At 40.5% G+C, this 24,217-nt stretch overlaps 1 protein-coding gene across 7 annotated transcripts in view; it reads right to left on the minus strand.

The window, feature by feature from the left end:
* The window catches only part of plce1 (phospholipase C, epsilon 1), a 479,606-nt gene that overhangs the window by 213,642 nt on the left and 241,747 nt on the right, over positions 1–24,217 (minus strand). The gene's annotated exons all lie outside the window — the stretch shown is intronic.

Raw genomic sequence — 24,217 nt, forward strand, 5'->3', positions numbered from 1 at the left:
CTCAGAGCTGTTCCATCTCACGTATTTGGAACATTGGAACATAAGACACAAGTTGCACAGTACATTGACACTGTAGTACAGTGCAGATTCCACAAAGGATGTCTTTTCAAATAGTTCTCCACCAATCAGTTCCCACAAAGTACTGAAGTTTTACTCTCTTTCTACAGCACAGAGTTACCAAGACTTTTCTCATTTTTCAATGAGATTCTTTAACTAATTGAATCAATATTGAACAATCTCAACCCTAGCCCTTTTATTTCTCTGGTCAACACTGTAGGGCAACATTTTTGTATCATGTCCAAAGGTTGAAAGCAAAAATCTTAGTAATGTGTTTATAGAAAGTATTTTTAAGTGCCAAATACTACTTTTGATCTAAACAAATCAATTCATAATGATTTGAGCTGGAAGTTTGTGTAAGGGATTAAGAATTGCTAAGAGAGAGCATGTTCTTGCCAATGTGATTATATAAAAGGTTGAATGTATAATTGGCCAATTTAACTATGGGTGCGTGATACTGGAAAAAACACTTAAACTTATTCATTACAGTACTTTTTTAAAAAAATGACAGTGGGAAATGATATGATCATGACAGGCTCAAACTAACACTAAACAAAAATTATGTGCTATTTTAGTGTATCCCTGACTGCACTGTTCATACCACCAGATATGATTACTTTGTTGTTTACCCTGATGCCTTGTCATTTTACATTTAAACAATATTCAGTCAGGTCAAGTCCTGATGGAGGGTTTCAGCCCAAAACATTGACTTGCTTGTTTCTTTCCATGGATGCTACCTGACCTGCTCAGTTCCTCCTGCATTTTGTATGATTAATGGTAAATTGTACTGCAGGTAAACAAACTGTGCTAGGAAGGATGGCAAATTATGTTGGAGTAAGCTCTTTCATCTTGAAATTGGTTTTAATCCATCAGACTGATGGAATAAAACTCTTCCCAGTTCCAATGTATAGAAAACAAGTAGGAGTTGTCAACTCTCTAACTAACCATTCCCGTGCTATTTCACAGATGTGTGATGGTGTTTGGTGTGGAATTCCCCGATCTCATTGAAGGTGCTTTTTATATTGGAGATGACAGATGGCTCCCAGAATCCACTATATCCATTGTGATACAAACCTGCTAACCGGAAAAAATCCCACCATCTAAAATTTACATCTTGATCAGAGCAAAAATGCACCTTAAAATGGGGGAAAAAATGTGTAAGGGCTTTAACTATTTGACAAAAGAGTAAGAGTAATTTCCTGCATACATGAAAATACTGTGTCTTGCAGAAGGAAGTTTTCAGTACCACCTGTTCCCTGCATTGTTGATAGTTGTCATCTTCATAATTACGTTCTGTATATTCTCAATTAGGGTTGCAGTCACAGTGGGAAGAAAATGCCATTAACTCCCACAAAACCAGCTATCATCTTAATCACACACTGAGCTAACAGCTTTCCATGAGGAGAACACAAATGACTCATTAATTATAAAACCAAAGTCTATTGCTAAAAATCCAAACAAGCTTTTCTTATTGCAGCAAGGAATGAGATTGTATTAAATTAACAAACTGTCTTAATTGAACTAAGGTAAATAAAATAATTAGCACTGAGATCAAGCCATGAACAAGCTACAAATTATATAGTTAATTTCAGTGTCCAATTAATTAGGGGGATATATTAAGAAATGTAATAAATTTAAACGCTATTCTTTGGCTCTAGATTCAGAAATAGTCTGAAATTTGGGATGGAACATCTTCTGTCTATGTTCACTGAATGTGGTACATGGTCTTAGATATGTTCAAGTCACACTGTTGGGAGAAGTACAAGTCAAAGTCAAAGTCAAACAACATACACAGTACATTACCGTATATTAACTTGAGATTCTTTTTCTTTCAGGAATTTACAGAAAAGTCATACAATAGAATTTACAAAAAACTGTACATAATCAAGGAATGAAAACAATGTGTAAAAGAAGACATATTGCACAAATAAAGAAAACTGAGAACATGAGTTGTAGAGCCTTTGAAAATGGGTCGGTAAGTTGCAGAATCAGTTCAGAGTTGTGGTGAGTGAAGCTATCCATGCTGTCTCAGGAGCCTGTAGGAGAGTAACTGTTCCTGAACCTGGTGGTATTAGACCCAAGGCTTCTGTACCCCCTGCCTGATGGTGGTAGTGAGGAAAGAGCATGGCCTGACTGATGGGGGTCCATGCCGATGGATGCTGCTGTCTTGTGGCAGCGCCCCATGGAAGTGTGCTCAATGGTGGGGATGGCTTTGCCTGGGACGGACTGGGCCATATCCACCACTTTCTGTAGACTTTTCCATTCACCGGCATTGGTGTTCCAAACCAGACTGTGATGCAGTCAGTTAGGATCACTCCATTGCACATCTGTAGTATTTTATCAGAGTTTTTGGTGACATGCCAAACCTACACAAACTTCTAAGAAGGTAGAGGCACTGTTTTGCCTTCTTTGTGATGGCACTTGCATTCTGGTCCCAGGACAGATCCTCTGATTTGATAGCACCAAGGAATTTAAAGTTGCTGACCCTCTCCACTTCTGATCCCCTAATGAGGAATGGCTTGAGGACCTCTGGCTTCTTCCTCCTTTAGTCGATACTCAGGTTTTGCAGACATCGAGTGAGAGGTTGTTGTTGTGAGACCATTCAACCAGATTTTCAAACTCCCTTCTATTTGCTGATTCATCATCAATTTTGACTCGATCAAAAAAGCAGCGGTGTCGTCAGCAAACTTAATCATGGAATTGGAGCTGTAGTTAACCTCACCCTCATTCGTATAAAGCAAGTAGAGCAGGATGCTGACAACACAGCCTTGTAGTGTGCTGATGGTGATTGTGGATGAGATGTTGTTGCTGGTAATGACTTGGGTCTGCAAGTGAAGAAAACAAAGTTCCATTTGAGTTGGGAATTATCAAGGATGAGGTCTTGGAGCTTAGAGATTAGTTTCAAGGGGGTAACAGTATTGAATGTCAAGCTGTAGTCAATGAAGAGCCAGCTGAAACATATGCATCTTCATAGTCCAGGTGTTCCTGAGCTGAGTGAAGGGCCAGTGGAAGGGTGTCTGTGTTGACCTGTTGTGACAGAAGGCAAATTGGAGTGGATCCAGGTCACTCTTCGGGCAGGAATTGATACGTTTTATGACCAGCCTCTCAAAGCACTTCAACGCAGTGGATGTGAATGCTAGAGGACAATAGTCATTGAGGAAGGTTACCAGTTCTTCTTAGGCCCTGAAACAATTGAAACCTTCCTGAAGCAGGTGGTCGCTACAGACTGCCAAAGTGAGAGGCAGTCTGTAAATACTCCAGCCAATTGATTAGCCTGGGTCTTCGATACTTGGCCAGATATTCGCAGTTTTCTTTGGATTCACACTCCTGAAGGATGCTCTCACATTGGCATCAGAGACTGAACTCACAGGGTATACAAATATTTGCTTTCCTTTCTATATGCGATGTAACACGTGTATACTAGATTCCACAAAATGAACATGAAACTACATTTCACCAATGAACATCTAACCAATTCTGTCATATAATCAGATATGTTGGATACGTTAAAAAAAACAAATGGTTATATATCTGAAATAGAAAACTGTTCTCACTTAAGCATTCACTATTATATTGCCAATCTAATTGTAAGGAGTCACAGTTAGGCTTTTGTGATATAAGTGTCAATTCATTTAATGTGGATATCTTAGTTTAAAGTTGCGATATGATATTGGGCAATGGGATAGTAGGATGTAGAAATTATGAAGATTCCCATTTCCAGCTGTTCTGGATTTGTTTGTAGTTAGGAGCACATGTTAGTTACAAATATGAGGGGTGATTGATAAGTTTGTGGCCTAAGGTAGAAGGAGATGAGTTATACAGCACTTGTTACATACACATGCAGGTCAACTCTGAGTGACTATGCAAAAAGTTTGAAGTTAGTAACTCATCTCCTTTTATCTTAGGCCACGAACCTATCAATCACCCCTGATGAGTTATTAACTTCAAACTTTCTGCATAATCACTCAAAGAGTTGACCTGCACGTGCATGTAATGAGAGCTGTCTTACTCCTCTCCTTCTACCTTAGGCCACGAACTTATCCATCACCCCTGCTGTGGACACTCTCTGGAGGTCCAAGAACCGTACGCTCCACGACTGCTGGACTGTGTGTAAATGTAGTGGGGGACTATGTTGAAAAATAAATGTGCTAGGTTTTCTAAAATTGACTCCTTCAACCTTAGGCCATGAACATATCAATCACATACAAAATTCAACAGAAACTTATTTACCCAGAGGGTTATAAGTATGGAACTTGTTTCCATATGGAGTGGTTTGAAATGATTGGAAGGGAAAGCTAGATAAGGGCATGAAGCAAGAAAGGCATAGAAGGAAATGCTGGTAGAATTAGACATAGAATACTGGAAGGATTCCCATTGAAGCGTAAGTGTCAAAACCCGTTGAGCTACATGGTCCACCTCCGATGTCCCTTTTATGTAACATACTTCTGTTGTATGAATGTGGCATGTAAATTAAGTTGGGTGGTGATCTCCTGCAAACAATTTCCAAATATTCATATTTGATTAACCTGCAATTATATTTACCAGTGATTCTTTTTAACAATGGTGTCAGAGCAATATTCTTTCAGCTGTTTTGGATAATTTCACCCTTATTTTTATATCTATTTATTTCCCCTGATACCAGCTAAGATTTGAGGAATCTGCAAGTTAGAACTGATAATATAGAGTGATAGTCACACAATATGGAAATAGGCCCTTCAGCCCATCAAGTCTATGCCAACTATCAAATGTTAGTTATACTAATCCCATTTGATTCTCTGCTCATCCTAGCAATTTAGGTTAAACATGACAGCTTTTCCAATTGCTGACAAGCATTTCATCCACACGTTCATTACATCATTATTCAATTTCATAATTCTTGTTTGTGCTTCAATACACTTTTGTGTCAGCAACCCATAGTTCATTAGTGAATTCCTTCCCAGCATATATCATTGCATTGATACCTTATTCTTCTTTCACTGTGAGAGATGAGATAGGCTAGAGGGTGAAAGGTGAAAACCTTTCGGGGAACATGAGGGGAAACTTGCCAGAGTAAGTGGTGCATGCAAACTCGATTTCAACATTTAAGAGAAGTTTGGAGAGGCACACGGATGGTTGGATATGGAGGGCTATGGTCCCAGTGTAGGTTGAAGGGAGCAGGCAGTTTAAATAACTCATAGACTAGATGGGCCAAAGGGCCTGTTCTTGTGCTGAAATTTTCTATGACTCATTGAATCTCGTACCCCTTCACTCTGTCCAATTGGGCACTTGTATTCAGCCATTATATTTGTGTCCTCTGGACTTTACTGTGCAGTTCATCTTTGAAAAAGTCTCTTGAAAAACTATTTGACTGTGCCTTTATTCTCTGCTAAGTTACTCGTGCCAATTGTTTATCCACTGTAAAACACGTTTGACCAATACAACAGGAACACAGAGAATGGCCTGGCCGGCCAGTTTCAGATTCATTTTCTGGACTTAAGATGACAATTCCTCGTTATTTGCTCCTTAAGCACAACATCGAGTACTATGTTGAATCAATCTGCTTGCCTAAAAATGTACTGGTGCCAAATTCCTACTGGCATCTCAAAGAAACAAACAAACTGATCTGTGTGTTTACTTTAAAACAGAAATGCTTAGCAATTTATTCAGGCGTACATCACATGGCTTGTGAACTTAAGTTGTGCTATCTTAATTTTCCATAGCTGCGGAATCTACTGGTGATAGCCATTTGCTTTGTCTGTGCATTTTTAAATTTTTTTTATATAAATACAACATAGAAACAGGCCCTTCTGACATACCAGCCAGGCCACTCAATTATACCCTTATGACCAATTAACCTACTAGCCTGTATGTCTTTGGAATGTGGAAGGAAACCACAACACTCAAAGGAAACCCATGCACTCACAGGTAGAACGTACAAACTCCTTACAGACAGAGGTGGGATTTGAACCTGGGACGCTGGTGCAATAAGGTGGTGGGCTAACCACTGCACTACCGTGCTGTTCCACTAGAATCTAATTTTAGATTAGACTGGGCAGTCTTCTGCTTTTTGTTTAGTAGTGATGACTTAGATTCTTCAATACACCGTAAATTCCGTGAGTGAAAGCTTCTTGTCCTTCAGAGGAAATTTTATTGTGTCTGATGAGATAGGGTCAGAAGAGATGACACCAATCCTTTGGTTTCCACGTATAATCCAAACACGTCAATTTGAGTATGGGGAATTCCACAAGGGGTGATAGGTTACCAAATTCAATATGATGTCAGCTCATTAAGAGCAATTTCATAGCAAGTATAAGGCTTAGAAAAGAGTACATACAGATTTCCTAAAATGCCAGTGAAATCAACATGAGAGTTCTGGCCAGGAGCTGAACAGCTGATAGAAAAATTATCTATAAATATTGCAGCCTTAAAAAGATATCTTCTTCTTAAGTTTTCTTCATAGAAGTTGTGCCAGAACATTGTTTAAATAACTTTGGAGAAAGTTTTAATGGAAGTGAACTTTGCAGATCAGCTTGCAGTCTGGGTGGGTGGTAACATCCTTTATGTACTCTGCCTGCTTGACCTGATAAACCTTTGATTAACACTTCAAAAAGTGCAGATCTTCTGACTAAAAGAACAAGCTTGAACCAGATCTAGGCTGCAATCATTATGGTAAAACAAAATCAGTGACAAAAGTTGATTACTTTAGCAAAGAATGCTTCAAAGAGAAATACAACTTATTTCCGAGGGAATCTGGCTACATTAACTCAGAGACATTGGTCTGCTGCAAAAGATCTATCACGAAACACACTCAAACTATAGAAGGAACATCCCTGGATATCAATAACCTGGTTGCCCATAAGGATTATGCTTAAGAAAAGGATCACCATTTTATCAAGAATCAGTAAAGGTGAAGCCATTCAATTGAATGATCCTTTTTCTCATTGTCATACCTAACCTCTCTGGACTCTGTCCATCTTTTTTGCTGTCTCTGTAAAGTAGCCAGCATAATGAAAGACTCCACAACCCTGGAATTGTCATAAGGGGGCATTGGGAGCGGACCCAAATGCAAGACACAGACACTGAAGTAGTAGGAGCAGGACAAGGTTTATCGAGAAAGCAAAGGGGGTCAGGAAGAAACAACGCTGGACAAGGACATAGGCCCTGGACGAGACAAGGACACTGGGCCTGGGCTAGGATTAAGACTAGAAAAGGGGGACCAGGACAAGGAACTTGGAACTAGGAGCCTGGCCTAGAAATCTGAGCCAGAGACTGGGCAGGGACCCAGAAACTGGGTCTTGACTCAGGTTCGGACCCCAGATCTAGGCGAGGACAAGATGTGGCTACAGGACTGGATGTGGAAATCCTGCACAGGACGAGGCACATGAACAGGATGAGAACACAAAGTGGATGAGGTTCTTGGATGTGGCTTGGACTAGACAAGGTTCTTGGACGCAGTTTGGACTAGGGACTCCAGGACAGGACAAGGGAACTCCTGGACAGGACAAGGAAACTCCTGGACAGGACTAGAAATCTCCAGCACCAGGCTGGGCGAGGAACTCCTGGGCAGGACTTGGCTCTTGGACTAGGCTAGGCTCGGCTCTTGGACTCGGCTCGGTCAAGCTCTTGGTTACAAAGCCTGGACTCCTCCTTGGAGCGCAGGGTCGGGACCCTTTCTTGGAGCGCAGGGCCGGGACCCTTTCTTGGAGCGCAGGGCCGGGACCCTTTCTTGGAGCGCAGGGCCGGGACCCTTTCTTGGAGCGCAGGGCCGGGACCCTTTCTTGGAGCGCAGGGCCGGGACCCTTTCTTGGAACCCAGGGCCGGGACCCTTTCTTGGACACAGGGCCGGGATGACTGCTAAGGATACTTGCCGAGGGAAACTACCGAGGTAACTGTCAGAGATTCAGACGGGGAGGGGAGGGGAGGGGAGGGGAGGGGAGGGGAGGGGAGGGGAGGGGAGGGGAGGGGAGGGGAACAGTCCAGCTGGGAATCCTTGGTTTGCAGAGGTATTTATGGGCCAGCCCAAAATGAGAATCAGGTGCCTCAATTAAGGCAGCCAGTGGAACATGGGTAAACAGGAAAACCCAGAATAAGGATCAATGAACTGGACTGTGAACCGGAATGTGGATTTCATGGACAGGACCATGACAGGAATTCTATCTTCTCCACTCTTCCATTCCAGAATACACAAATGCCTGAATGCAGGTACCACCAAGCTCAAGGACAGGTTCTACCCCACTGTTATAAGACTACTGAACCGTTCTCTAGTACAAGATAGACTCTTGACCTCACAATCTACCTCACGACCTTGCAGTCTACTGTCTATCTGCACTGTGCTTCTTGTTATTGGAACACTTTATTCTGCATTGTGTTACCCTTTCCTTGTACCACCTCAATCCACTGTTGTAATCTGCATGAACGTATGCGAGTTTTTCACTGTACTTCCATACATGTGACTATAATAAATCAATTTACCAAATTATTGGTCCGGACCGCTGCACGCCTTTGAGAACAATTTCCTCGCTTTGGAGGACAGCCGATTGGGTGTTGTTAAACGTTTATACAGCAGCGCTTCCCCGAACAAATCCTAAATGCTTCATTCACCTAGGCACCCGGCTTGCTCTCGCAGCCCAGCCCGAACTTTGGCGACACCTGCATGAGCCGCGAGTCTCGGTAAAAGCTGCTTCAGAGGTGGCGATTCCGGCGGATCGCGCTTCCAGCCGAGCAGCTCCGTTGTCAAACGTCAAACCGACGTTTATTTCTTCGAGCTTTTTTTTTAAGAACGCGGGCAGGAAAACCTCCAGGCACCATTTTAGACCTTCTGCCCTTTAATCCCGCCACCTTCACAACACTGGGCGAAGGGCAAACGTGGGGCGAATCGGGTGTGTAAACTTGATAATACTACACAGAAGAGCAGCGGGTCGTTGCACTTCGCTAGTCAGTTCGGCAGAGTGCCGATGTCCAGTGTCACTTGAACCCTGATAATCCATTAGGATCGACTACATGGGCAACGTTTGAAGCCCCCTAAACCAGCAGATTAACTCCTTGTTCACACTGACATTAATCACCGTCAGTTCGTCCTCCGCAGAGCAATCGACTGTCAGCTCATCCCGCCACTCCAGTTACAGAGCTCTCCGGAGTTCTCCCCTTCTCAGACTCCGTCCCCGCCGACCCCAGCACCTCGCCACAGCCCGTCAGCAGCAGTCTAACATCACTCACTCAAAGGAGAAGCGCCACCTTAAAATAAAACGATACCTTACCCAAAAGCAAGCAAAAAAGGTCGCTGGATTTGACTTCTGGTTGAAGACGGACAAGACTGAGCCATTTCCGCACCAGGGAAGGGGAGATACGACTCCGTACCGCACAAATGACGAATTAAAGATATCCACGCATGTTATTGTGGACACCCAACCAAACTAATCACCAAATTATTGATTTATCCCGAAACCCACGTTTTGAGAGTTATCAGTAACAGCCACATACATCAGTGAATCTTACACTCGGTCTTGTTCACTGCTTTAGTACTTTATCTAAACACTTCTGCAGACTTTAGAGATGATGCCCGGGAAGAAGAACTTTCGCCCGGGAACAAGTACTTTCGCAGACAATAATCAGCAGTACAGTACACCAACCATGCCCACTGTACAAGGTGTACAGAGAAAAGACAATCGCCCTTTGAATCTGATTGTCTAAGGAGGTAAGTCAAAGTTTGGAGATATTTGATGCATTCCTGCCACATTGGGACACTCACCAATGTGCTTACTGACAGAACCATTCATATCGTCAGGAATTTAACGTTGTAAAATCATATCGGCACACGACATAGAAATAGGTCCTTTGACCTATCTATATTCATTTCACGTAACAGCTCTTGGTCTGTAGGCTTCTTTGCCTTCATTAATCAGACAGTTGTCAAATTTTGTTCAGATCTCTATCTCCATCACCCAGGCGGTAAATTTTACATTCGAAACACCTTTTATGGGGAAAATTATTAGCCAGATACACATTAAATCTCTGCCCTTTAACTTAAGCCAATGCAATTTGCTTTTAGACAAGTTTGCTCTAGAGAAAAAAAATCTTTAATCTACTGTATATATAACGCCCAAAACTTTGTATATAAGTCTTTCAGGTCCCTTTGGAAAACAAACCCAGCCTAGTCTGTCCTCCAGATTGGAGTGCTCTATCCAAGGCAATATTTCAATGAGTCATGTCCTTCTTAAAGTGTGTGAAATTAGAATTGCACTTGTTACTCTGGTTGCGTCCTAACTAATGTTTTATAAAGCTGTGTCCTAACATAGAACAGTACAGACACTTCAGCCCAGTGCTGACCTTTTACCCTACACCAAAACTGATCTCCCCCTTTTCTCCCACAAAGCTCTACATTTTTCTTTTATCCATGTTCCCATCCAAGAGGTTCTTAGATGTCCTAATATATCTGCCTCACTGTTCCTTTTAAGTTGTGTAGCGGCACAGCCACACAGTAACTGAAATGCTGCTATGCACATAGCCTTTGTTGCCACACAGCTGGAGCTTTCTTTTATATAATGATAATATAATTTGGAAATTATGCTTACATAATTTTGAAATCTATTTTAATATAATTGTGAAATGCCTTGTAATTATATGTTAATTAATATAATCCATGAACTTTCTAAATAATAAATGTACCACAACCTTTACTTTGAAACATTTTGTTGCTCCAATATATTTAAATTGTCAGTGTTTCAAGTTACAACACTGTTACAAATTGTGACAATAATCACAGCATGGAAGTCGATAGCTCATTGTTAATAAACATTTAGTCTACTTAACGCCATCTGTAATATTCATAGTATTCATATTACAAAAAAACATTTAATGTGCCATGCAGTTTCAGGCAATGTAAAAATTTCTTGCTCAGAGCAATGGGTGGTCTACGCAGCTGTAAAAAAAAATTGAGGGAATGTTGGTCTGCCTCCTCCACCTCAGGGTGGGGGGAGGTGTTCCACACACCCACCATTCTCGGTGTGAAAAAATCTACCTTTGACATTACCCCTACACTTTCTAACAATCACCTTAAAATTATACCCTCTTGTATCAGCATTTCTATCCTGGGAAAAAGGTGCTGGCTGTCCATTGTACTATACCTTTTATCATCTTATACACCTCTATCAATACTCCTTTCATTCTCCTTCACTCCAAAAGAAAAAGCCCAAGCTCATTCAACCATTCCTCATAATCCAGGCAGCATCCTATTAGATTTCTTCTGCACCCTCTCCAATGCTTCCACACCCTTCCGAAAGTGAAACAACCTAAAATGAACACAACACTGTTCAGTTCTGGTCCCCTGATGTGGCTTTCATGGCTAAATAGTAACTTGTTGGTATAAGCTGTAAAGTGTGTAACTTGGAGTAGTGGTGAGCATTTAAGGATGTAGTGAAGGTATTTGGGTAAGCTTGTGGACTGATAAAGATTGATGGTGATGTAATTCCCATATGGGTATATGATATCTGAAGGCAGAGTCACTGAACCTGGTCATACATGAACACATTAAAAATCTTACAGCACTCTATCTGGATCATTGGAAGTTGATTACTGTATATGATCTCACAAGCTTGGAATAATCTTTTCTTTTGAGATGCATCTGGAGGGTTCAGAACATCACTCCTCTACTCTGTCTCATCCACCAAGATCTCCTGTGCAGAATATTTCTCTGAGTCTGCGCCATGTCTTTTAATTTGCAATTAACTTGACAATAATCCAGAACAATGTATCTTACCTTTAGGTAGTACAGGTTGATCTTAAGCAGTGTAGGCTAGTTTAAACTTATGAAGATCTTTCACAAAATTGGGTCCTAGGTTGAAGAAATAAGGCATGGCACAATGCAATCAGCACTTCCAAGAATCATCAGTCTGGGCAGGCAGTCTGAATTTCCAGCGTTGGTTGCAGCAGTTCCAACGGACGTAAGTCATACATTTCACATTCTCATTCCCATGTCTATTTTAGGCACTACCAGATTTTCCCTCCCTTAGTCCCTATCCTGCTGCTGTGTGAAATCAGGACTTGATTTTGCTGTGATATTTTCTGAGATTCAAATATCTATAGGACGTGTTGAAAAACATTTCCTCCCTTTGGTTTTCAGGAGGGCCTTGCCCAAAATACCTCAATGAACTTGTTCAACACCTAGTAACAAATACCAAGAAATGCGGTTTATGATGTAACATTGTTTACCAGCTCCTGCTTAGTAATAATCTAATGCATACATGTGATATCTTCTGCAGCTTAACCAAAACTGACATGCAGAAGTTTGTATTTCATTAGACTTTTGAGAATCTTATCAAACAAATCTTCTGACTTTATTCTGTTTACAATACTGGTTGAAGTTTTAAGTGTAAAACAATTATTGTTACTATGTAATCTGCAGAAAACTCCCTAAGCAAAACATACTCTGCTTCCCAAACATTATGAATTCCCTCGTATTGAATCATCTACTGATATGTTAAGCCTTAAACCAAACATAGACTTTTGCCATTGTGCCTGCTGCATACCAAGTGAGTGATCAGTACATGCGGGGAAATGACCAAAGTTCAAAAAGTTGCCACTAGTGTATGACATCCAAAATGAAAGGAAACATTTCACTTAACACTCGCAAGTAAAGTATTTCCAGGTGGGAATCCTTTCCTTCCTGCCAGAGGTTTCAACTGAAGTTCAGAGAATTATCATTAAGATTTGCTCAGAAAAATCTTTTCAAATGTAACAAGACTCTTTTCACTAAGGAATTAAGAGTACAGAATATTGTTTTGGATAGAGAGTTGGTTAAGGGCAGAAAAACATGATACAAGGATAAACAGTTCATTTGAAAGTTGACAAGCTGACACTAATAGGAGAGCCTCAATGATGAGTGCTAGAACCTTGGCTATTTACAATGCTGTGCAGAAGTCTTAGGCACATATATGCCTATGACTTTTGCACAGTACTGAATTTATCCACAGGGAGTGGACAGCAAGTTTGTAAATCTGGTGGGGATAAAGGATGTTGGGAATGGCAAGGGTGGAATGCCATGGGATGGGTGTGGGACACGTGGCAGAGAAGGAGTGCCGGGGTGGGGGATGCCATGGGTTCAGACACACCCAGCCTTGAGACACCAAGCAAGCTAATTTGATTCCTAACAATTGGTTTATTGATCATTACAGAATGTGTCTCTGGAGCTTCCTGCTTCCTCCCCTCTCCCTTCCCCTTTTTCCCAACCATGATTCCCTTTTCCCTGCCCCCTTCCCATGCCCAGTCCAAAAAAAACCCATATCAGAATCATGGGTGTGGCACATGGCCAAGTAGTTAAGGCGTCAATCTAGTGATCTGAAGGTCACTAGTTCGAGCCTCAGCTGAGGCAGTGTGTTGTGTCCTTGAACAAGGCACTTAACCACACATTGCTCTACGACGACACCGGTGCCAAGCTGTATCGGCCCTGGTGCCCTTCCCTTGGACAACATTGGTGACATGGAGAGGGGAGACACAGCATGGGCAACTGCCGGTCTTCCATACAACCTTGCCCAGGCCTGCGCCCTGGAAGCCTTCCGAGGCGCAAATCCATGGTCTCATGAGACTAACGGATGCCTATATATATCAGAATCAGGTTTATCATCACTTACATACATCATGAAATTTAGTATTTAGTATTTATTGTGGAAGTAGTACAGTGCAATAAATAAAATTGTTACAGTTCTGTGTAAAGTCCTTAGGCCACCTAGCTCCCCACATGTGTGTGTGCGCCCAAGAGTTTTGCACAGTACTGTTCAATTTATACTATTGAAATGAAGGGACCAAGTGTAATGTAGCTAATTTTTTTGCTGGTAACACAAAGATAAATGGGAAAGTAGATTGCCACGAATGAATTAAGTGTAGACAAAAAGCTTTAAAAGGGTAATCTAAATGGGGATATTGAGTGGATTAAAAAAATAGGAAGTTGGCATATAATGAAATTAAATATGATTAGGTAAGTAAAGTATTACAACATTCAAAGTTTAAGGTTAGCTTATTATTGAAATACGTACTATATATGTTATCACATACCACCCTGAAACTAACTCTCTTGCAGGCATTCACAGTAGAACAAATACAGAAGAATCAATGGAATAAAACCTATACACAAAGGTTGACAAATGTTCGAAAGAAGATTGTGCAAATAAAAGAAACAATTAAATAAATTATATAAAAAGTATGAGTTGTAGAGTCCTTGAAATTGACTCCAATCAGTTCAGTGTTGAAGTGGGTGAGATTATCCACGTTGGTTCAGGAGCCTGATGGTTGAAGGGTAATAACTGTTCCTGAACATGGTGGTGTGGGACCTAAGGCTCCTGTACCTCCTTCCCAATAGCAGCAGTGAGAAAAAAGCATGACCTGGATGGCTGGTTCCTTGACGAAGGCACTGCTTTCTTCTGGCAGCATTCCTTTCATATGTGTTCAATGGTGGGGAGATCTTCCTGTGATGGACTGGGCTGTATACATTAGTTCTGTTTTGATATTATGGAATACAAGACTATTAAAACTTGATGTCCGTAAGACCACAGAAGTCAGAATCAGAATCAGAATCAGGTTTATTATCACCGGCATGTGTCGTGAAATTTGTTAATTTAGCAGCAGCAGTTCAATGCAATACATAATATAGAAGAAAATAATAATAATAATAAATAATTAAGTAAATCAATTACAATATTGGTATATTGAATAGATTAAAAATTGTGCAAAAAGCAGAAATAATATATTTTTAAAAAGTGAGGTAGTGTTCATGGGTTCAATGTTCATTTAGGAATCAGATGGCAGAGGGGAAGAAGCTGTTCCTAAATTGCTGAATGTGTGCATTCAGGCTTCTGTACCTCCTACCTGATGATAACAAAGGGAATACCCTGGGTACTGGAGGTCCTTAATAACGGACACTGACTTTCAGAGACACCTCTCCTTGAAGATGTCCTGGGTACTTTGTAGGTTAGTACCCATGATGGAGCTGACTAAATTTACAACCATCTGCAGCTTTTTTCAGTCCTGTGCAGTAGCCCCCAATACCAGACAGTGATGCAGCCTGTCAGAATGCTCTCCATGGTACAACTATAGAAGTTTTTGAGTGTATTTGTTGACATGCCAAATCTCTTCAAGCTCCTAATGAAGTATAGATGCTGTCTTGTCCTCTTTATAACTGCATTGATATGTTGGGACCAGGTTAGGTCCTTAGTGATCTTGACACCCAGGAATTTAAAACTGCTCACTCCCTCCACTTTTGATCCCTCTATGAGGTGGCCAAGCTATTAAATATAGTTAAGATGAAAGTAGATTTCTTCAGGAGTCCTGACATTGAGAAACAGATTTAATGCTGATTGTATTGGAAAGGCAGAACAGACTTGAAGAACTGACTGTTGACCTCCTGATTCTGATTTCCACATTCCACATTTTTGTCTGAGTGATCTTGCACAGATAACACAGCAGAAAAGCACACAGTTTAGCAGGTAATTGAGAAGGCAAACAGTAGGTTGGCTCTCATCTCAAGGAAAAAGACATACAAGGGCACAAAAGTTTTGTTGCAACTGTATCGCTTTGCGAAACCATATCTGGAGTTTTGGTCTGTTTATGAAAGAATTTGTTTACTTTAGATTTGGTGCAGTGAAAGTTCATTTGCTGGACCCCTGGAAATAGACTTTTTTAAAAAATGAAAAATGGTTGAACTGAGTGGATCTGAACTCTTTAAGGGTTCAGGTGAAAGGGTAGTGATCTAATCAAGACACATTAAAATTCCAAGGAGGCTTGAAATGGTTGATGCTTGAAGTTGCCTCTCGGCAAGGGAATCTAAAACATAGTCAGAAGATAGAGGATCAATCTCAAGTCAGGGATGAAGAAGAATTACTTCCCTCAGAGAATATTGTGAATCTTTGGAATTCTCTACCCCAGAGCACTATGAATTATTACCCTTCTTCAAACCAGGTAATCACTGAGGTCAAAGATCAGATCATCCATAACACTGCTGAATGGCAGAGCAGGACTGAAGAATGTATGACATAATCTTATTCCTATTTCTCAAGCATCTTCTAACAATCCTGAGAGACAAAAACAAATCTTCTGAGGTTCCGAACGTAGTCTTGCTGCAAAACAGTTGTTTTCAAAATCTTAATACAAAAGCATTTCTTTAAAAACTGATCATGTATAGAATATATACAGTAGTTATGAGCAAAAGATTTAATAGTATGTGCAGTGCCTATTGGAAGCACTTGATCCACTTTCCATCACTGTCGGAATTTTCAAACTAGTGCACAAAATGCTGAAATTTGTTCATGAAAATGATAAATTCATCAAGAATGGAAACAGAAACTGTACATACAATCTACAGCACCTCATGGTACTCACTACATACAAAATGGATTACAACAGGCAAAACCGAATTTTGTAAGTTCAATTTCTGTTATCATTGCTAGAGTTTCACCCTTCTCAATTGGATATAATACGTAATGACCTGAAACTCTGTAGAAGATTACAAGGACAGATATCAGACTGGTGTTTAATAGTCTCAGCTTCCCTTGTACCTCATGTCAATGTCAAAGTAAATTTATTATCAGAATACATATCTGTATGTCACCATATACTACCATGAGATTCATTTTCTTGCAGGCATTTGCAGGGAAGATACAGGCATGCAATAGAATTTATGAAAAACTATATCAACACAAGGAATGACAAACAACTATTCTGCAAAGGAAGAAAAAAAATTGTAGATAGATAGATAGACAGATAATACTGAGAACATGAGTTGTAGAGTCCTTGAAAGTGAGTCTATGCAACACTGAGCGTCAGAGGAAGTCATTCCTGCCTGTGGCCATCAAACTTTACAACTCCTCCCTTGGAGGGTCAGACACACTGAGCCAATAGGCTGGTCCTGGACTTATTTCCTGGCATAATTTACATATTACTATTTAACTATTTATGGTTTTATTATTATTTATGGTGCAACTTTATTGATCCCGGGGGAAAACCAATTTCCCCCAGGATCAATAAAGTATGACTATGACTATGACTATATCAGTTCTGCATTCAGGTGAGTGAAATTATCCACGCTGGTTCAGGAGCCTGATGGTTGTATTTTTATTTTAGTTTATTAGGAGGTGCAGTGTGGATAGGCCCTTCTGACCCTTTGAGTCGCACCACCAATGACCCCTGTTATAACCCTAGCCTGACCACGGGACAATTTACAATGACCAATTAACCTATTAACTGGTACATCTTTGGGCTGTGGGATGAAACTGAAGCATTCCACAGTGAGGAAGTACACATTCCTTACAGAGGCCGCTGGGACTGAACTCTAAGCTCTGACGCCCAGAGCTGTAATAGCGTCCCGCTAACTGCTGGGCCACTGTGGCGCCATGGTCATAGGATAATAACCATTCATGAACCTGATGGTGCGGGAGCTCCTGCCAGATGGTAGTAGCAAGAAGACAGCATGTCCTAGATGATGGGCAACCTTGATAATGGATGCTGCTTTCATGTGTAGGCATGCTATCAAATGCTTTCCTACCACTGGAGAAAACTCAACTATGCGCAGTAAACTTGCATACTCACATGGACTTGTCTGTAGAATCCACCTATTGAATTGAACGCAGGTTAGTGGAAACTGTATTGTGAGAATTTCACTGAGTACGCCGGGTAAATTTATGCCACAGCAGTTCCGAACAAATGCTGGTACACTTAGTTGAGGTTCTGTTTCATGGTTCTACAGTAATGTGCAGTGGGATCATCGGCTACCAATTCCAGATATATACCATGGCAGTATTTTTAAGTAAACATCACTAAATCTGTAAACCTCAAATGCAAAGAAAATATGTGAAAGGAGCAAAATCTATGCTTGGCTAAATGTCAACAGATTATTAATTGGTAACTTGTTTCATATTGTAAATAATTCTACTTGTGGGCCCATCTTAAACCCCCAAACAATAAATGCTGCAGCCTTGAAGTGAATATTACAAAATCTCACAACACTGATGGTGTCTCTTTGCAAGCTGCCTTTAACAGATCCTGTCATTACATTCTCTGTTCACTACTAATTTGATTCATTATTATCATCACCTCATATTTGATTACAACGAAGGTAAGAACTGTTAAAGAATATGCCAATTTCAGTAATTCTTAGTCTCAGCATAATTCATTTGATTACAACAAAGCTAAGAACTGTTAAAGAATATGCCAATTTCAGTAATTCTTAGTCTCAGCATAATCCATTTGAATATGTATCTCTTTACGATAAATCTTATATATAAGATTTAATTATATAAGAGAAAATGACAATCAACAATCAGACTTTACTGACAATCAAGATGAAGATTTTATGTTTGTCTTATCATTTAATTTTGTATAATTTATGCTTAATCTGCTGTATGTTTTGCATTACTTTCCACCAAGTTTGCCTTCAGTTTGATAATACTAATCAGTCAACTTTTATACTGGAATTGAAAAGTGCAACCACATGAGAGGTAAAAAATAATTTAAATAGATCAAAGCACCAGTAGCTGTATCCTAATAGCAGCTGCACATGAACATATTGGCACAAACCAGCTACCCCTTATTCTGAACAAAATGAACGGGAACATCCAACCATCACTTCTGCCTTCTACAAAAGCAGGAAACCCGGATTTTCAACAATACATTTCCATTGAAAGCAGCTCCTAACGGATTCTGCAAGGCAAAGAGAAGACCGCCTTCAGCTTGTTTATATAGCCGCAGAAGTGAAATGATCTATGTTACACATAGTGGACACACCAACTGATAACAAGCTGTGGCCACGCCAGCCATAGCTCGGCATCTCTTAATAAATTAACCCTTTCTCAATGTTTGCAATTTTGTTCGCAAAGTATGTTTGAACAATTATCCACAAATTGAATAAGGGAAGCGCTACCATACTACTACGTCGACTCAGGCCTAGGGGGCCGGCGTCGGGCACGATGACGGGCTCTCCACTTCTCCCTCTGGCCACCGTGGACAGCCCCGAGTCCAGCTGCAAAAGGAGGAGGGCTGGCCACGAGGCTGGCAAGCCCATCCCGTAAAAACCCAGAGTGACAGAAACACCAACAGAAGGTGCAAAGCCCTCATCCCTGGGAGAGGAAGGATCTTCAGCTAGAAGTTGTATGATGGGCTACACCTGGGGACAACTTGAGAGATTGTCCCAGGACAGAGGACTCTAGCAAGACCCAGTCGGGGCGATGGGCTTAAGTAAGTGAATGTGGGAGCTATTTTCACTTTTAAATGCAATTTTGTGTTCACAGTATGTCTTTGAGAAAAAGAACTCCCAAATATTGACAGTAATTGTAATGTGTAACTGGTGTCATGTGACCTAGCCTATGCAAAGGTTAGATTTACTATTTTTTTGTCCAACCATCTTTCTTCTCCTATGCTCTCGCAGTGTTGAGTAATGTTGACAGACAGTGGACTCTCTCTGGAGGCTTTGCTGTTGCTTGCATGGTGGGTGGTGGGAATGCTGATGCTTTATGCTAGAATGAGTGGGGGGAGGGTTAATGCTGCGTGTGCATGAGAGGGGGCAGGAGGCTTTGGGGTTCTTATGTTTTTTTCCATCATTCATTCTCTTGGGTTTTTCTTCTGTTTTGAGGATGTTTGTGAAGAGTAAGAATTTCAGGTTGTATATTGTATACATTCTCTGATATTAAATGGAACCTTTGAACCATTGAACCAATGCTTTACATAAGTGATCATTTATCACACAGGCAGAGCATTGCCATATACTCACTAGGTCTTCACCACTGAACATACACTTACCACTAGGAGCAATTGAGAAGTCATAATGCAGACACCCGACCTATCCCCAAAGTTCCCGGAGTCTCCCGCATATTAAGAGTGGCTCCCTGATGCCCACAAATTATATACAATATCACGGAAATCAAGTTTTTTGAGAGCAAGCGAAAGCAAGAGAGAGCGTGAGAGCGACCACGAGAGAGAGAGCACGCGCGCGAGAGAAAGCGAGAGCAAAAGCAAGAGCGCACGAGTGAGAGAGCGAGAGAGAACAAGCGAGAGTGCTTGAGAGGGCGCGAGCAACCACGAGAGAGAGAGAGCGCCATGGGAGAGTGTTCCAAAAAAAATATAAAACGTACGTCACCCCAGACTACACTAAAGTGTACCCCTGCCTAATAGGGGTCAAAATAATGACAGTGTTGCTCACTGCACTGTTTGCAACAGTGACTTTTCTATTGTCCATGGTGGGTTAAGACTGTAAAAGACATGTTGAGGTGAGTTTAACAGGTGTCATTCGTTCATTAGCATAGCTAACGTTATTTAAACTAGCTGGCCAGCTGCTAAGGAGCTACTCTATTGCAGACATCCCACCTCTCCCGGAAGTCTCCCGCAAATTGATGGTGCTACCTCCCTGAAATGAGTTTTTGCAGGGTGGGATGTCTGATATTGCTACCCTGGCAGAGTTTCACTTACTGGACAAAGGAATTGTGTGGCTTAGTGGTGGTATTAATGTCTGTGTGGTAGAAGCTCTAACTCAGCCCTTGCTCTAGAGACAGGAATACATTAAATCCTGTCTAACACTCTGCAGTACCACCTGAAAGAACTGATACTAAAATTTGACCATGTTGATGCTCTCCAGTGGCTGCAAAGGATACCATGGCATTATATTGAAGAAAATCAGATTATTTCCTCAGCATGCTGATCAATATTTATCAGATATTGTCAATTACTGTTTATAGATTGCTAGTAAGTGTGTACTGGTTTTTAATGTAATTGACAAGAGAACCAGAAGCAACACAACTACATGAGCAAATAGGAGCAGAAATGAGTCACAATCATGGTTGGTCTGCTCTAAGTCTCATCTACTCTTCTATGCCTGTTTCCCATGACCTTCAATTCTTTCAAAAATAATTACTGACTTATCTTTATCTTAGCAGAGGATTTGTGGGGATGGGGGTGCAATTCCAAAGATTCATCACCTGCTGTGAGAAGATATTCCAGCATGCTTTAGTTTTAAATTACCACCTACTAATCTTGGAACCATGTTCCCTCATTAAGGATCCTCCCCTTGGCAGAAATTCCGCAATATCTAATTATCATGTGCCCCACAGGTCTTACATGTTTGGATAAGATCATACCTCATTCTGCTGACACCAGTATATATGTAGATCTAGTTTCTTAGCAAATTCTAGGAATTAGCATATTAGATGTCTCTTAGACCGCCTTCAGAATTAGTTCTGCAAATGGTTTTCTGAAATAAGGGGACGAAAACTTCCCCTAGACCATGAGTTCTTATCTTGTGGACTTGTGGCACTTCATCAAGTGCCTTCTGAAAATCTAAATAAATTACATCTACAGGTTCCCTTCACATGAACAATGAATTAGGGTTATTTAATTATCTAAATGATTATCTATTTCTTCCTCAGTTATAAACTTCAGCATTTTGTCAACGACAGATGTTAAAATAGCAGACTTTTATTTATCTCCTTTATTATCTTCATCCTTTCTTGCACAATTGCCCACATTTGCAGTTTTCCAATCCTCTAGAAAAACTTCACATATCAAAATTTGGTTGAGACTGAGAAAAACTTCATCCATTTCTGCAGCCATCTCCTTTAAAATCCTCTGGGACAGGCCATCAGGACCTGATAACTTGGCTGCCTTTAGTCTCATTCATTTCTCCATCACCTTTTCCCTCATAATAGTAATTGTTACAGGTTCTTATATGCTGTTTTCAACTAGTCTGACAGAAACCTTTGTGTATTTGCAGCAATTCTCCTCCATTAAGACGAAAGCAAAGTATTGATTTATTTACCGTTTACATGCTTCCTATTATTAATTCCCTGTTCTTGCCCTTACAGGTTCCTTACCCTAGCTGCCTTCTTTGATTTTATGTATCTCTTGCCATTTGTTTTAAAGCAGATTTCCAGTTTTCCCTCAGAATTACTTTTCTCCCTCATCACTTACTTTTCTGTCTCTAACAGCTGGCTTTAATAAACTTCCCAGTCGTCTGGTCATCACGAGCCATTGACACTTCAAGTGAGCTAGTCTTTAATTTAATATTTTAATTGATCTTTTTTAAACATCTTGATTCATCTTTCTCCTGATACCCCTTTCTAATTGGAATAAATGTCTGTTAAGCATGAGGAACGAACAATTAAAGTGTTTGCCACTGCTCACCCCTTGCCCAATTTATTTGGTTCACTTCAGACAGGTCTACCTTTGTTGAAGTGTAATTACCCTTACTTAAATTGAGGATATTGGTTCGGCACCCCAGGTGTTTTGCCCTCAGGCTGTATATGGAATTCTAACACAGTGTGATCACTATGCCCTAGGGGGAATCCATAATCACGCCTTTTATTAATCCCACCCTACCACAGAAATAAAATTATTATAAAATCCCATGATCTGGAACATGGAAACAAATCCAAAAGCAACTGTGCACTTAATCCACATTTATCTTCATTAGAATTCATTGGTACAATTTAATTCCTAAAAAGAGTGTTTACGATATCTAATTAGTGCGTCCATAGGAACCATAATTATTATTTAAATATTTTTGGACCAAAATCAACTTTGTACTAAATTCTTTAGTCAACATTGTACATCTTTTGGAGCCAGACAGGTTTTGTTAATCAACGTTGAAACATTAATTACAGTTTTCCTAAACTAGGTGCCGTTCAAAGAATTAAACAAAGTATTTTAATCTCAGTGAATACAAATATGGAAAACGTTGTAGGTCTGCACTATACTCCAAGCTTAAAATCTGCCAAGCAATTCATGGGGTTTCATATTATTGGTTACAGGAATTCTAAACTATAAACTGAGGATAAACAAGAGTAAAAGTTTATAGAAAATACTGTAGATGATAGTGTATAAATGAGAAACAGTAAAAGACACAACCTCTGACTCAGAAGGATGGATTCTCATCATCATGAATTCCCTATTTTTAACTAAGCCTCCCCTGAGAAGGGATTTAATCATTTTATAAAACACAACCACGGAGCTTGAGAACAAAACAATCAAACACAAGAAAACAGTGGTGTTCATCACCATACAAAAATTAGCAACTGCAACTAAGCCACACTAATAAGAACGAAATTTCTGAAATAGTACAAGTTGGGGAGAGAAAAAAACCTGAAAGAATTGAAATTAAATAGGACTTTACCCAAAATTAGGACATGTAAAATACTTTACTGTCAATGAAATAGTTCTGAAAAATGCAGACATGGTTGCATTTTAGTTAACAATCTGCTGGAAGAACTTAGTGATTCAAGCAGCATCTGTGAGAGGAAAGAAATTGTTGACGTTTCAGATCAAATAATAGAAAGGTGGGATGGCCAGCACAAAGAGAATAAACACAACAACATATCTGTATACAGTCACCTTCTTCAAAATAGCAATTAAATAAACAATCAGGTAAACTATTTTATGATTTAGTTGGGTGTAGATATTAGATTAGATCATTAAAGCTCTTTCTTGGGCACCACGGTAACGTAATGGTTAGCGCGACGCTATAACAGCTCAGGGCTTCAGCGTTTAATCCCAGCATCCCCCGTGAGGAGGCTCTGCATGTCCTCCCTGTGGAATGTGTGGCACTTCTCAAGGTTGTCCAGTTTCCTCCCACAGTCCAAAGACATAGCTGGTAGGTTAATTGATCATTGTAAATTGTCAGGGTTAATCAGGTTTGTCAGGGTTTGCTGGGTGGTGCAGCTTGAAGGGCTGGAAAGGCCTATTCTGCCCTGTATCTCTAAGTAAAATAAAATAGGAGGTAGGGTTTGATATCCAATTAGAATATAACATTGCAGCACAGAACCTGCCTTTTGGCCCACAATATTGTGCTGACATTTTGACCTACTTTAGGATCAATCCAACCCTTCCCTTTCACATAGCCCTCCATTTTACGATCATGTGTTAAGGATCTAAGAGTTTCTAATATGTCTCTAATGTAAATGCCTTTACCACTACCCCTGGCAGGGCATTCCACACACATACCACTTTGTGTCCCCCCTATACTTTCCTTCACCTTAAAATGATGCCTCTTGTACGAGCCATTTCTGTCCTGGGAAAAAGTCCCTGGCTGTCCACTCAATCAATGAATCGATTAATTGATGGTGCTTCCGGGAAGGTACTTTTACTGTCCTTACTGATAAGCCCACCAGGTTTTGTATGATAGCTAGCAAAGTCAGGCCTGTAGGTTAACAATCGTCAA

This window comes from Mobula birostris, chromosome 21 (genome assembly GCF_030028105.1).
Source record: "Mobula birostris isolate sMobBir1 chromosome 21, sMobBir1.hap1, whole genome shotgun sequence".
Lineage (NCBI taxonomy): Eukaryota > Metazoa > Chordata > Chondrichthyes > Myliobatiformes > Myliobatidae > Mobula > Mobula birostris.